Below are 22,347 nucleotides of genomic sequence, written 5' to 3' on the forward strand. Positions count from 1 at the left end.
AGAGTAGTAAAATACACACTTTGGACTTCAGAAAAGCAGATTTTGACTCCCTCAGAGATCTGATGGGCAGAATCCCCTGGGATGCTAACATGAAGGGGAAAGGAGTACAGGACAGCCGGCAGTATTTTAAAGAAACCTTATTGAAGGCACAGAAAGAAACCATCCCGACGTGTAGCAAGAGAGGCAAATGTGTTAGGAGACCGGATTGGCTTACAGGGGAAATCCTTGGTGAACTTAAGCACAAAAAGGAAGCTTACAAAATGTGGAAACTTGGACAAATGACCAGGGAGGGGTTTAAATGTCTAGCTCAAGAATGCCGGGGGGTTATCAGGAAGGTGAAAGCGCAAATGGAATTGCGACTGGCTAAGGATGTGAAGGATAACAAGAAAGGTTTCTACAGGCATGTTAACAAGAAGAAGGTGATCAGAGAGGGTGTGCGGCAACTAATGGATGAAGGAGGTAACCTAGTGACAGATGATGTGGGGAAAGCTGAAGTACTCAATGCTTTCTTTGCCTCTGTCTTCACGGACAAGGTCGTCTCCTGGACTTCTGCGCTAAGTGACGTAAGATGGGATGAAGATGGACAGCCCGTGGTGGGTAAAGAACAGGTTAGGAACTATTTAGAAAAGCTAAACGTACACAAATCCATGGGTCCGGACTTAAAGCATCCGAGAGTACTGAGGGAGTTGGCAAATGTCATTGAGGAGCCTTTGGCCATTATCTTTGAAAAGTCAGGGAGATAGGGAGAAATCCCGGATGACTGGAAAAAGGCAAATGTAGTGCCCATCTTCAAAAAAGGGAAGAAGGATGATATAGGCCGGTCAGTCTTACCTCGGTTTCTGGAAAAATCATGGAAGGGATCCTTAAGGAATCCATTTTGAGGCACTTGGAAGAGAGGAAAGTGATTAGGAACAGTCAGCATGGATTCACAAAGGGCAAGTGGTGCCTGACCAATCTGATTAGCTTCTTTGATGAGGTAACTGGCTCGGTGGACATGGGAAAGTCAGTGGATGTGATATACGTTGACTTTAGCAAGGCTTTTGATATGGTCTCCCACAATATTCTTGCCAGCAAGTTAAGGGAATGTGGATTGGATAAATGGACGGTAAGATGGATAGAAAGATGGCTAGAAGGCCGGGCCCAGCGGGTAGTGATCAAGGGCTCAATGTCAGGATGGCAGTCGGTTTCTAGCAGAGTGCCCCAGGGTTCAGTTCTTTATTAATGATCTGGATGAGGGGATGGATTGCACCCTCAGCAAGTTTGCGGATGACGCTAAGCTAGGGGGAGAGGTAGATACGCTTGAGGGCAGAGATTGGGTCCAGAGTGACTTAGACAAATTGGAGGACTGGGCCACAAGAAATCTGATGAGGTTCAACAAGGACAAGTGCAGAGTCCTGCACTTGGGACAGAAGAATCCCAAGTATTGTTACAAGCTGGGGACCAACCAGTTAAGTAGTAGTTCTGCAGAAAAGGACCTGGGGGTTACAGTGGATGAGAAGCTGGATATGAGTCAACAGTGTGCCCTTGTAGCCAAGAAGGCTAATGGCATATTAGGTTGCATTAAGAGGAGCATTTCCAGCAGATCCAGAGATGTCATTATTCCCCTTTATTCGGCTTTAGTGAGGCCACATCTGGAGTATTGTGTCCAGTTCTGGGCCCCCCGCTACAAAAAGGATGTGGACACATTAGAGAGGGTCCAGCAGAAGGCAACCAAAATGATTAGGGGGCTGGAGCATATGACTTATGAGGAGAGGCTGAGGGAGTTGGGTCTGTTTAGTCTGCAGAAGAGAAGAGTGAGGGGGGATTTGAGAGCAGCCTTCAACTTCCTGAAGGGAGGTTCCAAAGAGGCTGAAGAAAGGCTGTTCTCAGTAGTGACAGGTGGCAGAACAAGGAGCAATGGTCTCAAGTTGTGGTGGGAGAGGTCCAGGTTGGATATTAGGAAAAACTATTTCACTAGGAAAGTAGTGAAGCACTGGAATGGGCTACCTAGGGAAGTAGTGGAGTCTCCATCCCTAGCGGTGTTTAAGTCTCAGCTTGACAAAGCCCTGGCCGGGTTGATTTAGTTGGAATTGGTCCTGCCTAGAGCTGGACTTGATGACCTTCTGAGGTCTCTGCCAGTTCTATGGTTCTATGATTCTATCATTGAAATCAATGGCAATTTTGCTATTGGTTTCAGCATCACTAAGGTTTCATCCAAAGAGCATGATTTTTCAAAGATGTTGCACAGCCACTACTCCAGCTGTTGTCTAGGGCAGATGCTGCTATTCAATACCTCTGAAAATCAGGCCTTATGTACAGCTCTTTGAAATAGATGGGTGAACTGTCTGTGTGCTAAGTACTGTTATTTATGTGCTACATATTTGTGGGACGTGAGATACTGTACTTATTGCGATACTGAATTGGTACATCGAGGCTGATGAAAGAGAATTTGTGAACATGTGGACATGATTAATTTTAGTACCACATGAGTGATTTGAATCTCCATAACATTACACATAATGAGATTTTTACTAGGACATTAAGAGAACATATTAAATACTTAATATGCATTCGTGTTAGCCGGCATCTTGAGGAAGCTTATGAAAGATAAGCATAAGCACCACTTAGTGTCAGAACAGTAAACAAGTGAGAGCTAATTATCTTGTTACTAAATAGTAATTTTAGCCAAATTTAATACATTTAACACTGTTATTTCTCATGTCATTTGAACTTAATTGCATGGCAATTAAACTGACCATTTACAAATTTAATCTGTAAGCTAATATAAAGTTACAGAAAAAAACATATACCATCTCTATATAAAAGGAGAGGTGTACATCATGTTTGTCACAGAAAACATTTAAGAAGACTTGAGAATTTCCAGGGGGAGGCAGGCCCCCAGCCCCACCCCCTCTGCTGAGGCCCCTCCCCCACCATGGGGAGGGGAGCAGGAGGAGCAGCATGCCGAGTGTGTGTGCCCCGCCCCCCCACACACACACATGACAGGGAGGGGAAGAGCACACGCATGCCCCAGCATCCCTGGAGTGAAGAGGACACATGGCCCAACCCCCTGGGTCCTGGGACCAGCAGGGAGGGAGGAGGCCACGTGTACATCTACCATCACAATGGGACAGGTGATGCTAGTAATAGTCATTCTAAAAGACAATGTGCTGGTGGAAGGTGCTGGGTTGATCACACTGGAAGACCTAGGGCCTCTATTAGGCCACAAAACAGATGCAGAATGGCCAGTGACAGGACAAGTGTCCATCCTGTTCCCTTGGTAATATTACTCCATTCTGAAGGTTCTGGCTCTGGGAAGTCTCCATGGTCCCCCCAGGAGGAGGGATGGCCCAACGGTTGAGGTGCTGGACTGAGACTCTAGAGATGCAGTTTCAATTTACTACAGACTTCCTGTAAGACCGAGGTCCAGTCCCTACTCTCTATACATAATTTCCTATTGACAGAGGTGTGGAGAATACACCCCTACAGTGACAGAATATACCCATGTTCACGCTATTGTAATCATTTCTGAAGAAGGCATGCCTTTTCATCATATGAAAACTATAATTTCTTGGTCAATGTAGTCCTGATAAAATAGGTGTGGCAACATAGTAGGTGTAATTATACAATTTGCCTGTATGATATTGCACATGTTTCAAACCCCACAGCCCGCCCAAGTAGAAGTTGGCAAACAGATCTGTCCTAAACAAAGGAATCTGTGCTTGCCTTAATTATCATTTAAGCAGTAAACAGAATAATCTGGAAGGGAAAACAAAGAAGGATCATATATAGAGTAGCCCAATGTCTGTGACTCTGTAACGCTGAAACACTGGCTGTTCCCTCTGGGCGACGCTGTTGGCTCCCGCCATGGCACACGGCTGACTTCTGCGCCGCTCAGGAGCAAGCAGCGCAAGAGGCCATTTGGGGTTTCCACTCCCCATGCAGCACGGGGGTGAGAGGCAGGAGGGGGAGAAGAGAAAGAGAGAGACTGAGAGAGAGGCAGAAGGCGGAGGAGAGCTGAGAGGGGGGGAGGCAGTAGGAGGAGGAGAGAGAGAGAGAGATGGAGAGAAGACCGATGTGGAGGAGAGACCTGAAAATCCTGTCTTATGGTGGGCTAATTGGCTAGTCATATATATAGTAGCCCATTGTCTGTGCATCTGTAACACTGACGTACATGGCCATGACCCCTGGCTGTGTACGTCAGGGCCCTGCCCCCCTTCCCCTCTCTCTGTGGTGGCTCGGCCGAGTGCTGTGCCGCTCAGCTGGGCCCTGGCGGGGGAGCAAGCGGCAGCAAGCGGCCATTAGGGGTCCATGCTCCCCATCCATGGCGAGCCAGCTGGGCCCTGGCGGGGGAGCAAGCGGCAGCAAGCGGCCATTAGGGGTCCACGCTCCCCATCCATGGCGAGCCAGCTGGGCCCTGGCGGGGGAGCAAGCGGCAGCAAGCGGCCATTAGGGGTCCGCGCTCCCGATCCATGGCGAGCCAGCTGGGCCCTGGCGGGAGCACTGCTCATCTGGGCCCCAGGCGACAAGTGGCCGTTTGAGGTCTGCGCTCCCCACACATGGGGAGTACGGACCCCAAATGACTGCTTGCCTCCGCTTGCTCCCCCGTCGGGGCCCAGCTGAGTGCTCCCCGCTGAGCGTGCCATGGAAGGAGGGGAAGGGGGGGCGGGAAGCAGAGCTGGGGGGAGGATCGGGGGCTGTGGGGCTGGAGGGGAGGATGGGGGGGCCTGGAGGAACGGGGGCGGGAAGCAGCACTGACGGGGGTGTCCGGGCTGTGGGGCTGGCCAGCAGGAAGAGGGGGCGTGAAGCAGAGCTGGGGGGCATATCGGGGGCCGTGGGGCTGAACGGGATGAGGGGGGACAGAGGAAGGGGGTCAGGAAGCAGATCTGGCGGGGAGGGGGTGCAGCCACTGGCCGCAGCCAGAGTCCTTCCGGCCACAACCCCGGCAGGCGCTCCCTTTACTTGCAAGCAGAAGCCTGGCGGGGGTGGGGATGGGAGCCACTCTCCCCGCCTGGCTTCTGCTTACAACCAGAGGCTCCCAGCTGGGAGATGGGCCACAATTGGCACTGGGAGCCTCTGGTCGCATGCAAAAGCCGGGCGGGGGGGGTGTCTGGGAGTCCCGGCCCCTGCCCCACCCGGCTTTTGCACGCGACCACAGGGCTCCCAAAGCCAATTGCGCTCTGCCTCCCAGTCGCTCCCCCGCCCCCGCCAGGCGTCCCTCCCGGCGGGAGCGCCACTCAGCTGGGCCCTGGGTGGCAAGTGGCATGAATGGGGAACGCGGACCCCAAACGGCCGCTTGCCGCCGCTTGCTCCCCCGCCGCCGCCCAGCTGAGCCCTGGTGGGACGGGAAGGGGGGTGGGGCAGTGACGTACACGCCCAGGGGGCGGGGCCGTGTACGTCACCGCCCACCCTTCCTCCTCCCGCCGTGGCGCTTAGTGGTGCGCCCCTCAGCCGGGCCACCGTGGGAGAGGGGAAGGAGGGGTGATGACATAGACAGCCCCGCCCCCTGGCCATGTACGTCATCACCCCGCCCCCCTACCTCGTGGCAGCCCAGCTGAGTGGCGCAGAAGTCAGCCAAGCGCCACGGCAGGAGGGGAAGAGGGTGACATACGCAGGGGTGCTGCATGGGGACCGTGGGGCCCAAACAGCCACTTGTGCCGCTTGCTCCCCCGCGGCAGCCCAGCTGAGTGGCGCAGAAGTCAGTCGAGCGCCACGGTGGGAGGCAACAGCGCCCCCTAGAGGCAACTCGTAATGCTACAGTGTTACAGAGTCACAGACATTGGGATACTATATATATGATAGGCATCACAGAAAGTTGGTGGAATGAGATCAATGGAAAACAGTCATACAAGGGTACAAAATATATTGCAAGGACAGAACAGGTCATGCTGGTGGGGGAATGGCACCTTGCATGAAAGAAAATGTAGAATCAAATGAAGTAAAAATCTTATATGACCCAAAATGTTCCATAGCATCTCCATGCTCTAATAATAAGAGTATGCAGTAGCAATATATTACCAGCCACCTGACCAGGATCGTGATAGTGACTATGAAATGCTAAGGGAAATTAGTGAGGCCTGACAGGCATAGGGAAGGTGTGAGCCCTTTAAATAGAAGCAGTTAAAAGGGCTCACGAGGCTCCAGCTCCCAGGCAACACACCAGAGGGGGGAGCCTGGAACAGCCATGTGGGCTGGATCAAAGCCCTCAGTGGATTCGGCCCATTGAGAGGCTTTTGCCCACCCCTGTCCTAGATAGAAAGTTTCTCCTAGTATCGAATCTAAATCTCCCCTGCTGCAGACCAAGCTGATTAACCTCTTGTCCTTCTTGCGGTGCACATGCAAAATAATCGACCCCACCCTCTTTATGACAGCCTTTCACATATTTTAAGGCCCCCGCTCAGCCTTCTCTTCTGTAGACTAAACATTTCCAATTCTTTCAACCTATCTTCAGATGTTCTATTTTCTAACCTCTCCTCGTTTGTTTGGCTCGCCTCTGGAATCCCTCCAGTTAGGTTCACAACTTCTTTTAAGTGTGGTGCCCCAAACTGGACCCAGTATTCCAGCTGGGATCTCACCAGTGCCAGGCCGAAGGAAATAGGTATCTGCAACACTCCTGTTGATATGCCCCAGAATGACATTTTCCTTTCCCACATCACGCTGTTGTCTCATTCTATTTATAATTCACTATAACCCAGGCATCCTCATGGGCTTGGGCAACCATGCGTCTGAATTGTGCCCACCATGCAGTAAAGATTCAACCAACATCCATTAAAATAAGTGGAAAGATTGCCATTTATTTCAGTGGGCTTTGGATCAGGACCTAATTACACTGGCTGCCAATAAACTGGCAGATTTATATCAAAGATGGTGTTGTTCATTAGTCCATATATGTTGAAGCTAGTGCAATGAAATGACAGGGTAATTAAACAATTAACATGTGCATACCCTAAATATACACATTCATGCCTTTACCATCAAATCCCTCCCTCTGACCTTCAGGGCTATTTTCTGGGTCCCTTTCTATTTCTTATGCCTCTGTTGGAACCCCTCCAAAGCACTTTGAATTGGAAACATCATCCTTTGTTATCATGTTGTACTGTACAGTGTAGCAGTATTTCAAACTAGGAGATTTACTGGGTGTTGTTTGGGTCCTTAACTCAATTAAGTTTTCTGTACTTGATTTGGTGATTGTTTGGTTTGGCTTCGATTGTTTCTGTTTGGTTTTATGAGAAGCCAATCCTATTCTAGGCACATCTCATTTTTCTGGCACTTATATTGCTTTAAGTTATGATAAGAACAAGCTTTATCTCCAGTTTGTTGTCCTAGCTCTTAACATTTAATACAGAGGAGGGAAATAATTTTGGAAAAGGGGCCGCTTCACACATTTTGGAAGTGACCGTGGGCTGACCCAGAAGGGGTGGGGCCTCGGGTGGAAGGAGTGCGGCCTTGAAAGGAGCAGGCTTGAGAGCTACCCTGCTGGGTACAGAGACCTTATTTTCTGAACCAGCTGCAGCTAGTAAGAACAGTTTAATTTAAATGAATTTAAATTATGAAACAGATTAAATGTTTTAACTTCCTCATGTTAGTTTACCAAACTTCATTTTAACTGAAGTAAAATATTATGTCCAACACAAAAGGTTTCAATGTTTTCTTTATTTATGGGAGGGGTGGGGAATCATTTTTGGGTCACTGACCCACAGAGAAATAATCATTGGGTCATCATTGGGGGTCACTGACCCACAAAAAATCAGTTGGCAGTAAATGGTGATGTTTGCCTTGTCCAAAGTGTGGATTTCTGGCTGGTCTCAAGTCAGTTGTAACAAATCGTGCAGGCAAGGCCAGAGAGTCAGGAAATATTTTGCATAACAATGCAGATTAAGCCTGGTCTGGGAGACCATGTCAAGAACACAGGACAAGCAGCCTTGTACTGTACTTGTTTCTGATACGTGGCCAGGAGAGAGGGTACAAGAACAAGGGAGGGTGTCAGAGCAAGCTGGGGGTTCTGGGTCTTGGAGTGGGAGTGACGGGACTGGGGTGGAGGGTCTGCGCATGAAAGGGAACCTTACCTGGCTTTGTGCTGCAGCCACACTGTCCCGGCCACCCCAGAGGGAGGCCCCATGCAGTCCCAGAGACTGGAGACCCCACTGCTGTGGCCACACAATCCAGGGCTAGTCCCAAGGCACTGCAGCCACAGGACACCCCAGAGGCGCCGCTTCTGCAGCCATGCAGCCAGACCCAAGGCACTGCGGCCACGGGAGGCACTTGAGACTAGCCCTGGAGGTGCCATTGCCACGGCTACATAGCTTGGAGCAGGCCCCAGAGGTGCACAGCTACAGGCTGCCCTGGAGGCACCACTGGTATGGCTACACAGCTTGGGGATGCCTGGAGGCACCTCAGCCACGCAGCCACAGGCCACTCCGGAGACACCACAGCCCAGGGCCAGCCCCAAAGTTGCTGTGGCTTGGGGCTGCTCCGGAGGTGCTATAGCCACACGGCTTGAAGCCACCCCAAAGACGCCACAGCCACGCAGCCCCAGGCCACTCTGGAGGTGCCACAGCTCAGGGCTGGCCCCAGAGTCACCGCTACCGTGCCCACGTGGCTTGGGGCCACCCGGGAGGTGCTGTAGCCACGTAGCCTGGGGCCGCCCCAGAGGTGCCACAGCCACGCAGCCCTAGGCTGCTCCAGAGGTGCCATGGCCCAGGGAGGCACTGTGGCAGCGGTGGCTCCAACCTCTGAGGCTGGCTCCAGACCATGTGGCCATGGTAGCGGCACCTCCAGGGCAGCCCTGTTGAGGAGCCTGAGCCCTAGTGCTGCCTCCTCTCCAGTGGCAGCATGGGGCCTGGAGTGGCTGAGCTCCTCCCCTCTTCCTCTGGCTCCCACCCCAGTCCTGTAATATAATTGCCTCGTGGGTCAGATCAAAGCCCAAGGCTGGCCGGATTCAGCCCGCTAAGAGGCTTTTGCCCACCCCTGGTTTAAGAGGAATTCTTGATCAAACAGACAAACTCTCTAACATATCTACATGTTGAACCTAGTCCAATATCCTCAGGCCCTGATGGGTGTCAAACCCAGAGAATGCACCAAACACTGGAGGTCAAATTGTCTAGCAGCTTTACCAACACTTCCTCTGCTTACTAAGCTCTTAGAAGACTTTTGGCAGGGCCGGCCCACAACATTTTGGCACCTGAGGCGGGGAGCTCAAATGACACCCCCCTGCCTCCTCGCTTGGGCCAAAACTTTGAAAGGTCTCAATTCTGCCTCCTTCCTGTTCTTTGTGCCCTCCTTCCTCCAGCACAGCACCCCCCATCTCTGCGCATCTAGAGCAGAGAGAATACACATGCACCAGCAGCAGACACAATTTTCTACACTCTGGGTCCTACTGGTGCCTCCCCCCCCCAGTCTGGCACCTAAGGCCAGCCTCAGAGGTTGGATCCTCGGTTTGCCTCATGGTATGGCCAGCCCTGACTTTTGGGGTAAATTAGAGCTAAATAACAGCACAGAAAACCGAGAGCCAGGATAGGTGGCTATAAACAAACTTTATGGGACTGTGGGAAACTTGGCAACACCCATGCTAAGTGGACATCTGGCTAACTGAAATCATCCTGGAAGAGGGATACTGTCAGACCAGAAAGTGCCAGACTAGAGAGGTTCAGCCTATAGTAGATACTGCTCCTCAGGGAGGGAGAGAGGTTAGACACAAAAGAGATTTTGAGGCTAATCCTAAAGCTGCGATTATTTTTCAAACCAACCTCCCTCCAGCCTATTCTAAGCACCAGTTAATATGTGACTTATAGTAGCCAGACAGGAACCCCCCTGTAACATTCATTTTTGCTTGCCTGGAGCATACAGGGCACACAGAGCAGAAGGCCCAGGCTGTGTGACCATGAATAGCTGTAAACAGAGATATGCCAATTGCTGACCAAGAGGCTGCCAAGGAGTGCCCTTGACTCAAACCCATATTGATACAAACACACAGCCGTCCGCGGGGGGAGGAATCTCTCGCCCAGTAAAAAAATGTCTAGTATGCACAATTTAGTTATCTCTCTTGCAAGTGTAAATTAACTTGAAACTTGCTTGTAAGAACTGGCGCCACAAAACGGACCAGTACAATTTGGCATCTTAAGATAAGAAAGAGGATACGGGCCCACAGGGTATAAAGATGGGTCCAGCAGCACATTTACTCTGAGCGTCAATCTACCATCTATCTGCTGGTCGGGTTAGGTGTTTGATCTCCCGAGGTTCCAAGGGGACGCCCACCTCGTATTTGTCTTTCCTAGGAATTGAGAGACCGGCCCTGGCCTGACACGCTGGAGTTGAGAGGCACAGAAAGGGGTAAAAATTGTACCTGGATGTGGTCCTTTGTCTTAAGTGTACACATAGACTTAGAGCTCTTTAAAGATTAAGCTGTCACTTGGTACCATTATTTCTATTTTCTATCTTTATTTTCTTTGTAACTATTTTTAAAATCTGTATTTGCTAACAGTTAAGAAAGAGAGTAATAGCCATTGTAACCATATGCTTTTATAAGTCTTTTTAATAAACCTGTAACTGTTTAAGTTTTTAACCTGACTCCTTCAGTTGCTGTAATAGAACCAAGCACATTTTAAAAGAACTTCAGCCAGTCATAAGGGACAGGTATAGGAAGAGCTTAGGCGTTTGGATCTGTGTCACTCCCAGGTGACAGGTCCGTTGCGGCACCTCTCAGTCTTTCCCTAAGGCTGCCCGCTGCGAAGGAATCTTGCATTCTAGCAGCTAAAATCTGAGGTGTAATAAGCTCTTCCTATAAAGGGGTGTCGGTTGGCCTACTGGCTACCCTCTGCGACGGGACCCCGGTCCTAGCAGTAAAGACACGGACGTTAAACCTTTTCTCGGAAACACACACACACACACGCTGCCTTGACCGTCAGCTGACAGCTTATGAAAAGGATGTAATCTCAAAGTGTGTAGGAAGTAGAACAGCAAAATAAAAGTGTTCTGGAGGAGAGAGCAAATGCCTGTGATACAGGGTATAACAAAGTGAAGAAAACCCATGACTTGTAATTCCCTAAAGCCTCAGCATGTACAAAAAACAGAACTTTAAAGACGTATGTTTAATTATGAAAGAGAAAGGGAATTGTAGCCTGTGCAGCTCTAGATATATAGGATAAGCTTAAAAATTAACGTGATTGATGCATTGACCTTTTCCACGTTTTGCTAGTTACAGGTGTATTGCCTAGTTTCAGAGTATCCGGGCCAGGCATAAGGCTCTTGCGCAAAATGGGGTTTTTGTGCAAAACAGAAGCAGCTACACTGCTTCTTTTTGTGCAAAAACCCTTTATTCAAAAAGAAATGGCAGAAAATATGCTAATGATGTCACGACTCATGCTAATTAGCATATTAGCTTTAGCATATTTTCTGCCACAAAGTGTATAGTGTAGACAAAGCCCTAGTGTTTCTCAGAGTAAGTCTAGACTACATGGTTTTTTTTCCGGAAAAACAGCCATTTTTCCAAAAAAAACCTTCACCTACCTCCACACTGCAATTGCGGTCTTTCGAAAGAAAATTGAAAGAACAGAGGGGTTTTTCCAACATTGGTAAACCTCATTCTATGAGAGAGAAGGCCTTTTCCAAAAGAGCTCTTTCACATAAAGGCGTATGTGGACACGGAAGAGGGAGTTCTTTCGAAAGAAGAGGCCTCCAGGAAATAACAGGTGCCCTGGTGGACACGCCGCCCACAGTAATCACAGCTCTACAGTTCCTGGCTCCTGACCTCTCCTAAAGCTGCAGGCACCCGGGACAAGCCTTGTGGCAGGAATCCGGCCTTGCAGCAGGACCTTGACCACGCAGCTCTGACTGCAACAGGCCTGCTGACAGATGGCAGAGCCACAGGCCCTCCGAGACTCTCCTGGCTCTTCCAGAGAGCAGCCCCAGGACCCACCCAGGGGCACCAAATGCCGGGCAACTTCTTAGACCGGAACAGAGATTCTGTCCCTCCTGGAGCAGTGGGGGGAGGAGGAGGCCCTGAAGGATGTGGCCTCCAAGCGCCGCAATGTGGACATTGATGGGCACATGGCCAAAGGGGACACCACCCCCACCGCCTTGACCAAGTCCGGAGCAAAGTCAAGGAGCTCCAGCAAGGGTACGCCCAGGCTAGGGAGCGCAGCTCTCACTCCTGCCCATACTATACTTCACCAGATACTGTGTGGTGGGCAAGCCCTTTCCCCACACATACTAGTGGACTCTGATTTGGAACACAGGTGGTCGCCCGGCCAGAGCTCCTGGAGGAGGACGACAATGAGGACAATGGACATCAGCTGCAAGAGGAGGAGGACACGAGCAGCGTTGTCACCCTCGCTCTAGAGCCGGTACCCCAGGCCTTGGACAACTCCAAGGCATCATCTGACACCAGAGAGGGATCATCAGGTGAGTGCTGTCAGGCTGTCACACATACAGGGTGGGGATGGGGCACAGTCATCGCTCAACATGCTCGGCCTGGACAACGTGCCGCTCACACATGTCTAATGCCTGGGAGGGACGTTCTTCCCCCACCAGCCACCACTGGAAGCAGGCAGGGTACAAGGGCACAGGCACAACCCCACACAGACCGCAGAGTGTCACACATAGCACATGGCCATGCCTGCATGCGCAAGGCACCAACTGCTCCCGCAGGCAGTGCTACCAGGTACAGCAGGGTATGTGGGGGGCCTTCAGGGACGGCCAGGCCGCTCCAGGCCCCTGTCCTGCCCATGGGATCCTACTGTGGCTGGACACTTCCCTCGCCTGCTTGTCCATGAGGAGGGAGAAACAAGCAGGATGGTCCCATGGGCACCTCAGGGCCCCTGTGAAGCTGGGCCTGCTGTGCAGGCCACACGTGGCCTTACTCTCAAGACATCACCATCCCCTGTTCCAGGGACAGTTCACTGCTCACAGAGGAGGGCGCGTCCTCAGGGATGACTGACCGCCTCTCCCTCTGGTCCTCCACAGCCGGACCAGCCGTCCCTGAGGGGCAACTCACAGCAGCCCAGACAGAGTTGATGGCCCTCACCACTTGCAGAAGGAGACAGAGAAACACACAAAACAGAGAATGGGAGGGGTGCTTGAGCACCAGGAGCCACTCCCATGGAGTCCAACCCCCTCCCTCCCAGAAGCAGGGAGGAACAGCACAACCCTCCCAGGGATGGCCCTTCCCGCCACCCCCTCTTTACCCCGCACTCTCCATCCCCTTTCCCGAGGGTCCCCCTTTTCCAGCCTCCCCCCGCAGGGAGTGCACCCCAAGAGTGCCTTACCTCCGTAAAGAGGGCCTCACCAGTACTTTCCCATGTCGATCTGGTGGCCCACTGGTGTGGTAGCTGTCTGGGGTGGCGAGCTTCCACACGGCAATTGTGACCTGCTCCTCAAGGGGGATGGCAGGCCGCAGGTGGATGTCACAGCTCCAGAAGGCAGGGGCGAGCCAGGCACACAGCTCCAAGAAGGTGGCCTTCTGTATGCAGAAGTTGTTGAGCCACTGCTGGTCATTCCACCGCTCCATTATCAGGAGGTCCCACCAGTCGGAACTGGTGTCCAGCCTCCAAAATCCCCTCTGGACCGGGAAGTACAGGGGGAAGGGCATTGCTCCCGCATCCAGGAAGAGGGACTGAGCTGAGAGTCAAGCTGGGCAGGACTGTCAAGACAGTCTGCTGAAACTGCTGCATAACCTGCAGCATGCCAGTGTGGGGCCATCGCATGCCCGGGGCAGCTCCGGCTCCATCGCCAAAAACAAAATAATGCTGTGGCCTCTAACAAAGCTGGGCTTGTGTGCTTGGCTCTGGGGGGTGCATTGGGGGTATTTATATTTTTTCTTTTAAAAAGGTACTTTATAAAAAAAGGAACAACTTAAAAAACAGTTGTCTAGAAGCTCTTTAAAGACTAACAAAACATGTAGATGATATCATGAGCTTTCCTGGGCAAAATCCACTTCCGCCCATGAAACCATCCACATGTTTTGCTTGGGTATGTCTACACTAGCCCCTTCGATCTAGAGAGGCTAATGAGGGCGACCGGAATTGCAAATCAAGCCCGGGATTTAAATATCCTACACTTGATTTGCATGTTCCCGGCCGGTCGCCATTTTAGTAATTGACTAGCCCGAAGTAACTGCCCGCGTCTACACGCGGCAGTGAAACGGGATTCCGGAATAAAGCCCTAAATCGAATTAGGTGGTATTCCTCATGGAATGAGGTTTACCACCTAATTCCGGTATCCCGTTTCACTGCTGCGTGTAGACGCGGGCAGTTACTTAGAACATAAGAACGGCCGTACTGGGTCAGACCAAAGGTCCATCTAGCCCAGTATCCTGTCTGCCGACAGTGGCCAGCACCAGGTGCCCCAGAGAGGGTGGACCGAAGACAATGATCAAGCGATTTGACTCCTGCCATCCCTCTCCAGCCTCTGACAGACAGAGGCCAAGAACACCATTTTATCCCCTGGCTAATAGCCTTTTATGGACCTAACCTCCATGAAATTATCTAGCTTCTCTTTAAACTCTATTATAGTCCTAGCCTTTACAGCTGCCTCCTGGCAAGGAGTTCCACAGGTTGACTACACGCTGTGTGAAGAAGAACTTTCTTTTATTAGTTTTAAACCTGCTACCCATTAATTTCATTTGGTGTCCTCTAGTTCTTCTATTTAGGGAACTAATAAATAACTTTTCTTTATCGGCCCTCTCCACACCACTCAGGATTTTATAGACCTCTATCATATCCCCCCTCAGTCTCCTCTTTTCTAAACTGAAAAGTCCCAGTCGCTTTAACCTCTCCTCATATGGGACCCGTTCCAAACCCCTAATCATTTTAGTTGCCCTTTTCTGAACCCTTTCCAAGGCCAAAATATCTTTTTTGAGGTGAGGAGACCACATCTGTACACATTATTCAAGATGTGGGCGTACCATAGTTGCCCATCCTATTTGCCTTTTTGACCGCCGCTGCACTCTGCGTGGAAGTTTTCAGAGAACTGTCCACGATAACTCCAAGATCTCTTTCCTGATTTGTCGTAGCCAAATTAGCCCCCATCATACTGTACGTATAGTTGGGGTTATTTCTCCCAATGTGCATTACTTTACACTTATCCACATTCAATTTCATTTGCTATTTTGTTGCCCAATCACTCAGTTTGGTGAGATCTTCTTGGAGTCCCTCACAGTCTGCTTCTGTCTGGACTATCCTAAACAGTTTGGTATCATCTGCAAACTTTACTACCTCACTGCTTACCCCTTTTTCCAGATCATTTATGAATAAGTTGAAAAGGATTGGTGCCAGGACTGACCCTTGGGGGACACCACTAGTTACCCCTCTCCAATCTGAAAATTTACCATTTATTCCTACCCTTTGTTTCCTGTCTTTTAACCAGTTCTCAATCCAAGAAAGGACCTTCCCTCTTATCCCATGGCCATGTAATTTACACAAGAGCCTTTGGTGAGGGACCTTGTCAAAGGCTTTCTGAAAATCTAAGTATACTATATCTACTGGATCCCCCTTGTCCGCATGGTTGTTAGCCCCTCCAAAGAACTCTAATGGATTAGTAAGACAGAATTTCCCTTTACAGAAACCATGTTGACTTTTGTCCAACAAATTATGTTCTTCCACATGCCTCACAATTTTATTCTTTACTATTGTGTCTACTAATTTGCCCGGTACTGAAGTTAGACTTACCGGTCTGTAATTGCCAGGATTGCCTCTAGAGCCCTTTTTAAATATTGGTGTCACGTTGGCTACCTTCCAGTCATTACTTCGGGCTAGTCAATTTCTAAAATGGCGACCGACCGGGAACATGCAAATCAAGCGCGGGATATTTAAATCCCAGGTTTGATTTGCAATTCCGGTCGCCCTCATTAGCCTCCCTAGATTGATCTAGGGGGCTAGTGTAGACATACCCTTAGTCTTTAAAATATTATTAGACTGTTTTGTTGTTTTTAAAGTTTTTCCTGTTACAGACAAACTCGGCTACCCCTCTGAAGCTTAAAAAAAAAGATGAGAAACACTGCACTACACTGTGCTATTCCTTTTGGCCTCCCTGTTTCCTTTCTCCTTTGGCGAGTTGGGCAGGCAGGAGTTTTGGTAAAAATATATCAGACAAGTGCACACGGTGGCCGCTCTACCTCAGCTGGTGCTGGATAAACAGAGCCTCAGTTCTAAAGGAGTTGACATTACTGAGGTGATAGATCCCTCCACGTTTTGATGTGGATGTTCCATCTCTCAGTCATAGCAGACACTTTGACCACAGGCAGTCCCCGGGTTACATGGATCCGACTTACATCGGATCCCTACTTACAAACGGGGTGAGGCAACCCCGCACTAGCTGCTTCCCCCCAGCAGACCAGGGAGACGCAAAGCTAGCACCCCCCTCTCCCCCCGCCCAGCAGACCAGGGAGACGCAAAGCTAGCACCCCCCCAGCAGACCAGGGAGACGCGGAGCGGCTTTTCTCAGCAGACACCTCAGCTTGAGAATAAAGGACTGAGGGAAGTGAGGTGTGGGAGAATAAAACTGAGCTCTGGAGAAATGTTTGACTAGAGTTTCCCCGACAATATGTACCAGTTCCGAGTTACATACAAATTCAACTTAAGAACAAACCTACAGTCCCTATCTTGTACGTAACCCGGGGACTGCCTGTATTGCTTTCTCAACTAAAAGTCTTATACGCGTTCGGATGTTGTGATTGGAGTGGCAGTCTGCTCAAGGCAAAGTTGGCCTTGAATCTCGATATCTATGGCTTCATTTGAATTATTTGTGTGAAATTTGGAAGAGCAGCTCAGAGAGAGAGAGACCTCTCTCCTTTACTTTAGGATAGAATCTCACGACAGTCTGAAGGAAAAAGTCCTTGTGGCAGACAGAAAGCCATGCTTGTGAGGGTGATTCTCGTGTTGTGTTAGTTTTATTTAAAAGTTTTTCTGAGTGTTATTTTAACAAGTAAGTTAAACTCTTACATTTATAACTCTCATGTAGTTTATTGCTGTGTGATAGTATGAAAAACAATTAAATTAACTAGGTAAGTAACTAGGCAGTTAGGAAGCATTACAGATTGCTTACAATAAATTTGATATGCTCAAAATCTTCTTTACCTTTTATTCATTAAAGCAATAAGTTACTCATTTGCTGTAACAGTGGTTTTAAATGCTTGATTGCAATATAGTAATTAATTTCATATTTAGGTTGTAAAACATTTATTTCTCTTGTGTTTTATAAAACTTACATATTTTAAGAATTTGACATATTTTATGTAAAAGTCATGAACCTAATGAGAACGGGATATGAGCAAATTAAAGAGAAAAAAGTATTTAACAGAATGTAAACCACAAAACTTTATAATTGATATTTGTCTGTAGCTAGTAAAATAAGTAATTCATTAAACAATAACTATCCTAAGAGGTGGATTATTTACAGTGGTGTAGTGAGGAGGGCACACGGGGGAAGTTGTCACTGGGTGCCACGCTAGCAGGGTGCCAATATAGCCCCCCTCGACTCCCCGTCATCCCTCTGCTCACCTGCTCCTCCGCTGCCCACCATCACCGGCTGGAGCCACCTCCTCCCCACCTCTCTGCCCCTCGCCCGACCCCCCTCCACCTCTGCTCGAGGGTTAATGTGTGAGGGGCGATTCCCCTACAGGTCATGATTGCCTGAGCCATCGCCGATGAACTCATAAAGGTATTCGCCAGGGTGGGCATCCCGAAAGCGATCCTAACAGACCAGGGAATTAATGTAACGTCAAAACTGATAACGGAATTGTCGGCTGTTGAATATTCGCTCCCTAAGAACATCTGTGTACCACCCCAGACAGATGGGCTGGTGGAGCGGTTCAACAGAACACTGAAGTCTATACTGTGCAAATTCGTCGAGGACAACCTCTGGCAGTGGGATAAGTGGCTACCAGTTCTTCTCTTCATGGTACGGGAGGTCACCCAAGCCTCCACTGGGTTCTCCCTGTTCGAATTATTATACGGGCGCCAACTGCGGGGAATTTTGGACCTAGTGAGAGAGACTTGAGAGAGGCAAGAAGACACACCCAGGGGTCTGTCCACTACGTCCTACAACTGAGAGAGCGACTTGAAGAGTTGGGCCAGCTAGCTCAGGAGAACTTACAGAAGGCACAGGAAGCTCAGGCTTCACTACAACCAGAAGGCGAAGGTGCAGACCTTTTGACCCAGGGACCGGGTGCTGCTCTTGTTGCCCTCCACCGAGTCCAAGTTACTAGCAAAATGGCAACGGCCGTTTGAAATCATTCGGAAGGTGGGTTCAGTGGACCCCACCTCATAAGGTGCAGTTACCGGGATGGCGGAAAGAATTACGGATATACCACGTAAACCTCCTAAAGGCCTGGAAGGAGCAGGAGGTAATGATAATCAGCCCATTTCCACCTGAGGAAGAGTTGGGGCCACAAGTGGGAGCCTCGCCAGAATGCCCACAGGTGGATCTCCGGCAAGACCTCCGGCGACAGCTTCAGGACCTCATCACACGGTTCCCACATCTACTGTCAGACAAACCTGGGAGAACCCCATTGATCAGTCATCATATCATCACTTTACCAGGCCAGAAAGTATGGGACAATCACCGACCCATGCCACAGAAAATGTAGGACATGGTACGCAAGGAACTGAAAGAAATGCTGGCCCTAGGGATAGTGGAGGAGTCTAGGAGTGAATGGGGAGCCCCATTGTGCTGGTCCCCAAGCTGAATGGCTCGGTGAGGTTTTGTGCCGACTTCCACAACGTGAATGCCATCTCCCAGTTTGATGCGTACCCCATGCCCCGGGTAGAAGTGCTACTTGAACGTCTAGGGAGGGCCAAGTACATCTTGACACTGGATCTCACAAAGGGAAGCTGGCCGATCCCATTGACACCAACAGCCAAGGCAAAAACGGCGTTCCTGACTCCTTTCAGGCTATACCAATTCACAATGATGCTTTTCGGACTACATGGGGCCACGTTCCAGCGACTTATGAATCAGGTCTTGGCACCTCATGAAGAGTATGCTGCTGCATACATCGATGACATTATCATGTATAGCGAAGGTTGGGAGGACCATCTAACCCACTTAGAAAAGGTACTAAGGGCCCTGGGGGAGGCCAGACTGATGGTGAATCTGACCAAATGTCACTTAAGGAAAAAAGAGGTAACCTACTAAGGATACATGGTGGGGAAGGGACAGGTGAAACCCTTGATTGACAAAGTACAGGCCCTCCGAGAATATCCCACCCCTACCACAGTAGAGGCAATTCTTGGGGTTGGTGGGATATTACCGGCGATTTGTTCCTAACTTTTCTACTATAGCCACCTCCCTGACGGACCTGACCAAAAACCAGCATCCACGGAAGGTGGAATGGTCAACAGCATGTGAGAGGGCATTTCAGACTTTACGAGACCAACTAACTCGAGAACCGGTATTAGCCCAGCTGGATTTTTCCAAGCCATTCAACCTATAGACAGACGCCTCCAAGGTAGGCCTCGGAGCCATGTTAGCTCAAGAGGTAGATGGAGCAGAACACCCTATTCTGTACCTTAGCCACAAGCTGTACCCGCGAGAAACCAAATATTCCACCATAGAGAGGGAGGCGCTGGCAGTGAAGTGGGCTGTGGAGGCCCTTAAGTACTATTTGCTGGGTGGCTCCTTTTCGATAGTGACTGATCATGCCCCACTAAGATGGCTTCTACAGGTGGGCTCTCCGCCGGCTAGGGGAATGGGGTAGGAAGCAACCGAAGGCGGGGAGCAGGAAAACCCTGGCAGGCTCAGCATGTTTCGGGGAGAACTCCCTGCCGAGCCAGTAATGGGAACCACCCACCACTGATAGGGCCCTGGGTTGGGGCTCGGTGGAGAGGGCGGGCCCGGGCCCCCCTACCCTTTCTTCCCAGATCCTGGACTAGGAGCGGATCATGCAAGAGACTAGGCCTGAGGGCCTGTGCATGAGAGACTAGGCCTCCGGGCCTGTTTGAGAAAGACTAGGCCTCCGGGCCTGTGGGTGGAGGTCTCGACCCCAGGGTTGAATGGTATAGCACTAGGTACCCCACCACAGAGGGGTTTAGGGAAAGAGGGCAGAGCAGGGACAGGAAGAAGTGGGGTGGAGGAGGAGCAGATACTGGGCTTGGGAGAAGGGTACAGACGTTCCCACCCTCCCCAGGAGCCACAGGGACTCATAGGCTAGATTGTGGAACTGCTTGCTCTATAGCGGGCCCCAGGCCATGAGCTTGAGACCCCTGCTTTGATTGTAGAGAACATGGGAAATGAGTAACAAAACCATTATACATTTCATTAAAAAGGCAGACTTTTATTACTTGTTCAGAGAACATTTGCATTAAAGACCAACACAGACTGGTCTGCACCAACTCCTTTCAACACGACCTTCATTCACTATTTACACAACATCCTGTGACCTCTCTGCTCCATGGCTCGTTTTCAGGAGGGTAAAGATCTGTGCAAACCACTTCACTTGTGTACAAGAGGGGCCATAGACATTGCTGGAAAACTGCTGGGCATGCATCTCATTTTACTGTGGCACTGGGAAGGACTGGCAAATAGGAGCACACTTACTTCAGACATTTGAAGTTGAAAATGGTTGACCAAGCTGGGCCCACTCCAGGGCTGAGCAATAATTTTTAAAAGGCGGCCACTGCATACATTTCTGAAGTGACCCTGGGCCCCTCTGGAAGAGGCAGGGCCTTGGGGGAAGGGGTGCGCCCAAGATACTTCTCATGCTCCCCCACCAACAAGCCTGATTGGCCTGGGTGTGGAGGAGCACATGAAGTCTCCCACAATCCCGAAAGAATTGCCAGCGGTTGTTTTAAAACAGCTCCCTGTTCCCTCTAAGGCACCACAGCAGGAGGAGACTTTGTGCACGGCTCCTGCCCCCCGGCCAGTCAGGGCCTGGGGGAGCATACAAAGTTCCTCGCCCCCTGCCCCTGCCCTACCAGCTAGAGAGAGCTGCCGATGGTCCCCTCGAAAAGTGTAACCGAGTACACAGTTAACCGGTTCATCAGTTAATGTGCATGATCACATGCAAGTCCCCCGCCCCCTGCCCCCTCCCTTCCCGGGCTGCTACCTCTGTATCAGAGGCAGCAGCATGGGGGGAGGGAGGCAGGAGCTGGTGCTTGAGGAGAGTCAGCTTAAAAGCCAGCTCCCCACATTCATCAGTTGCCGGGGAGCGGACTGCCTCCCCACCCCCACATGTAATTGCGGAAAATTTCAGCAGTTACATGTTTATTTGAATAAACACATTTTAACATTCCTCATTCCCAGCAGCTGGTAGCCAAGAGTCCCCCGTCCCTGCTTTACTGTGGGGCTTCTGAGCTCCAGATGTCTTTCTGTCAGGTAAACTGCATGTGCTTCAACTCCCCGTGCAGTTTGGACACCTTCCGCTCATCTTGGCAGGAAGCTACCACAGAGATGAACAGCAAACTAGGTCGTGTTGCCCAAAGAGATTAGGAACCGGTGTGCTAAAGATTTCTCCCTTCCTTGCTGTTAACAGGAGTCACCTAGAGAGGAACGCCCACTTATCTATGCCAAGCTGCTCTTACCATCTCAACTTACTGCTTCCCACTGCTCTGAAAGGGTTTAGTTGGTTGGCATAGTGAATTTATGGAGAATACACTGTCATAACACTACAGCCAACAAAGCACAGCATTCAGTGAACAAGCGCATGCCATCAGAACAGCCTTCTCAGAAGGAAGGCCACTTTTTCCACTCTGACTCTCCATTTATTCTAATTGCCAATTTCTAACTGCACCGTGTGCACCAGCATCTAACTTATTCAACTCAGCAAGGCAGGTTTAGGTTGGACGTTAGGAAAAAGTTCCTAACTGTCAGGGTGGTCAAACACTGGAATGAATTGCCCAGGGAGGTTGTGGAATCTCCATCTGTGGAGATATTTAAGAGGAGGTTAGATAAATCTATCAGGGATGATCTAGACCAGTGGTCCCAACGCTGCGCCCACGGGGGCATTTATGTGCGCCCGCCTAGTGACCAGGGCCGGCCCGAGCCATTCGTGCACCCCGGGCGCCTGGCACATGCACGGCCCCCACCCCGGGCGCGCAGTACATGTGCAGCCCCACCCCCTGGAGCCCCAAGAGGTTGGGGACCACTGATCTAGACAGTACTGGGTCCTGCCATGAAGGCAGGGGACTGGACTCGATGACCTCTCGAGGTCCCTTCCAGTCCTACTATTCTATGATTCTATAACTCAGAGCAGCTAATGCCCACAAAAGAAGATACCAATAGGATCTGTGGACTGACTCTGCAGCAAGGGAAAAGGAAAGGAGATTGTTTCTTCATGATCAGACTTCGATTTTACTTCTCAGACAACTTTCTCTAAGCCCCCTCCTGTCAAGTGATCTCTGTCTGCACCTCACAACTCCAGCTGTCAGCTCCTTACAG

Source organism: Pelodiscus sinensis, chromosome 26 (genome assembly GCF_049634645.1).
Source record: "Pelodiscus sinensis isolate JC-2024 chromosome 26, ASM4963464v1, whole genome shotgun sequence".
Taxonomy (NCBI): Eukaryota; Metazoa; Chordata; order Testudines; family Trionychidae; genus Pelodiscus; species Pelodiscus sinensis.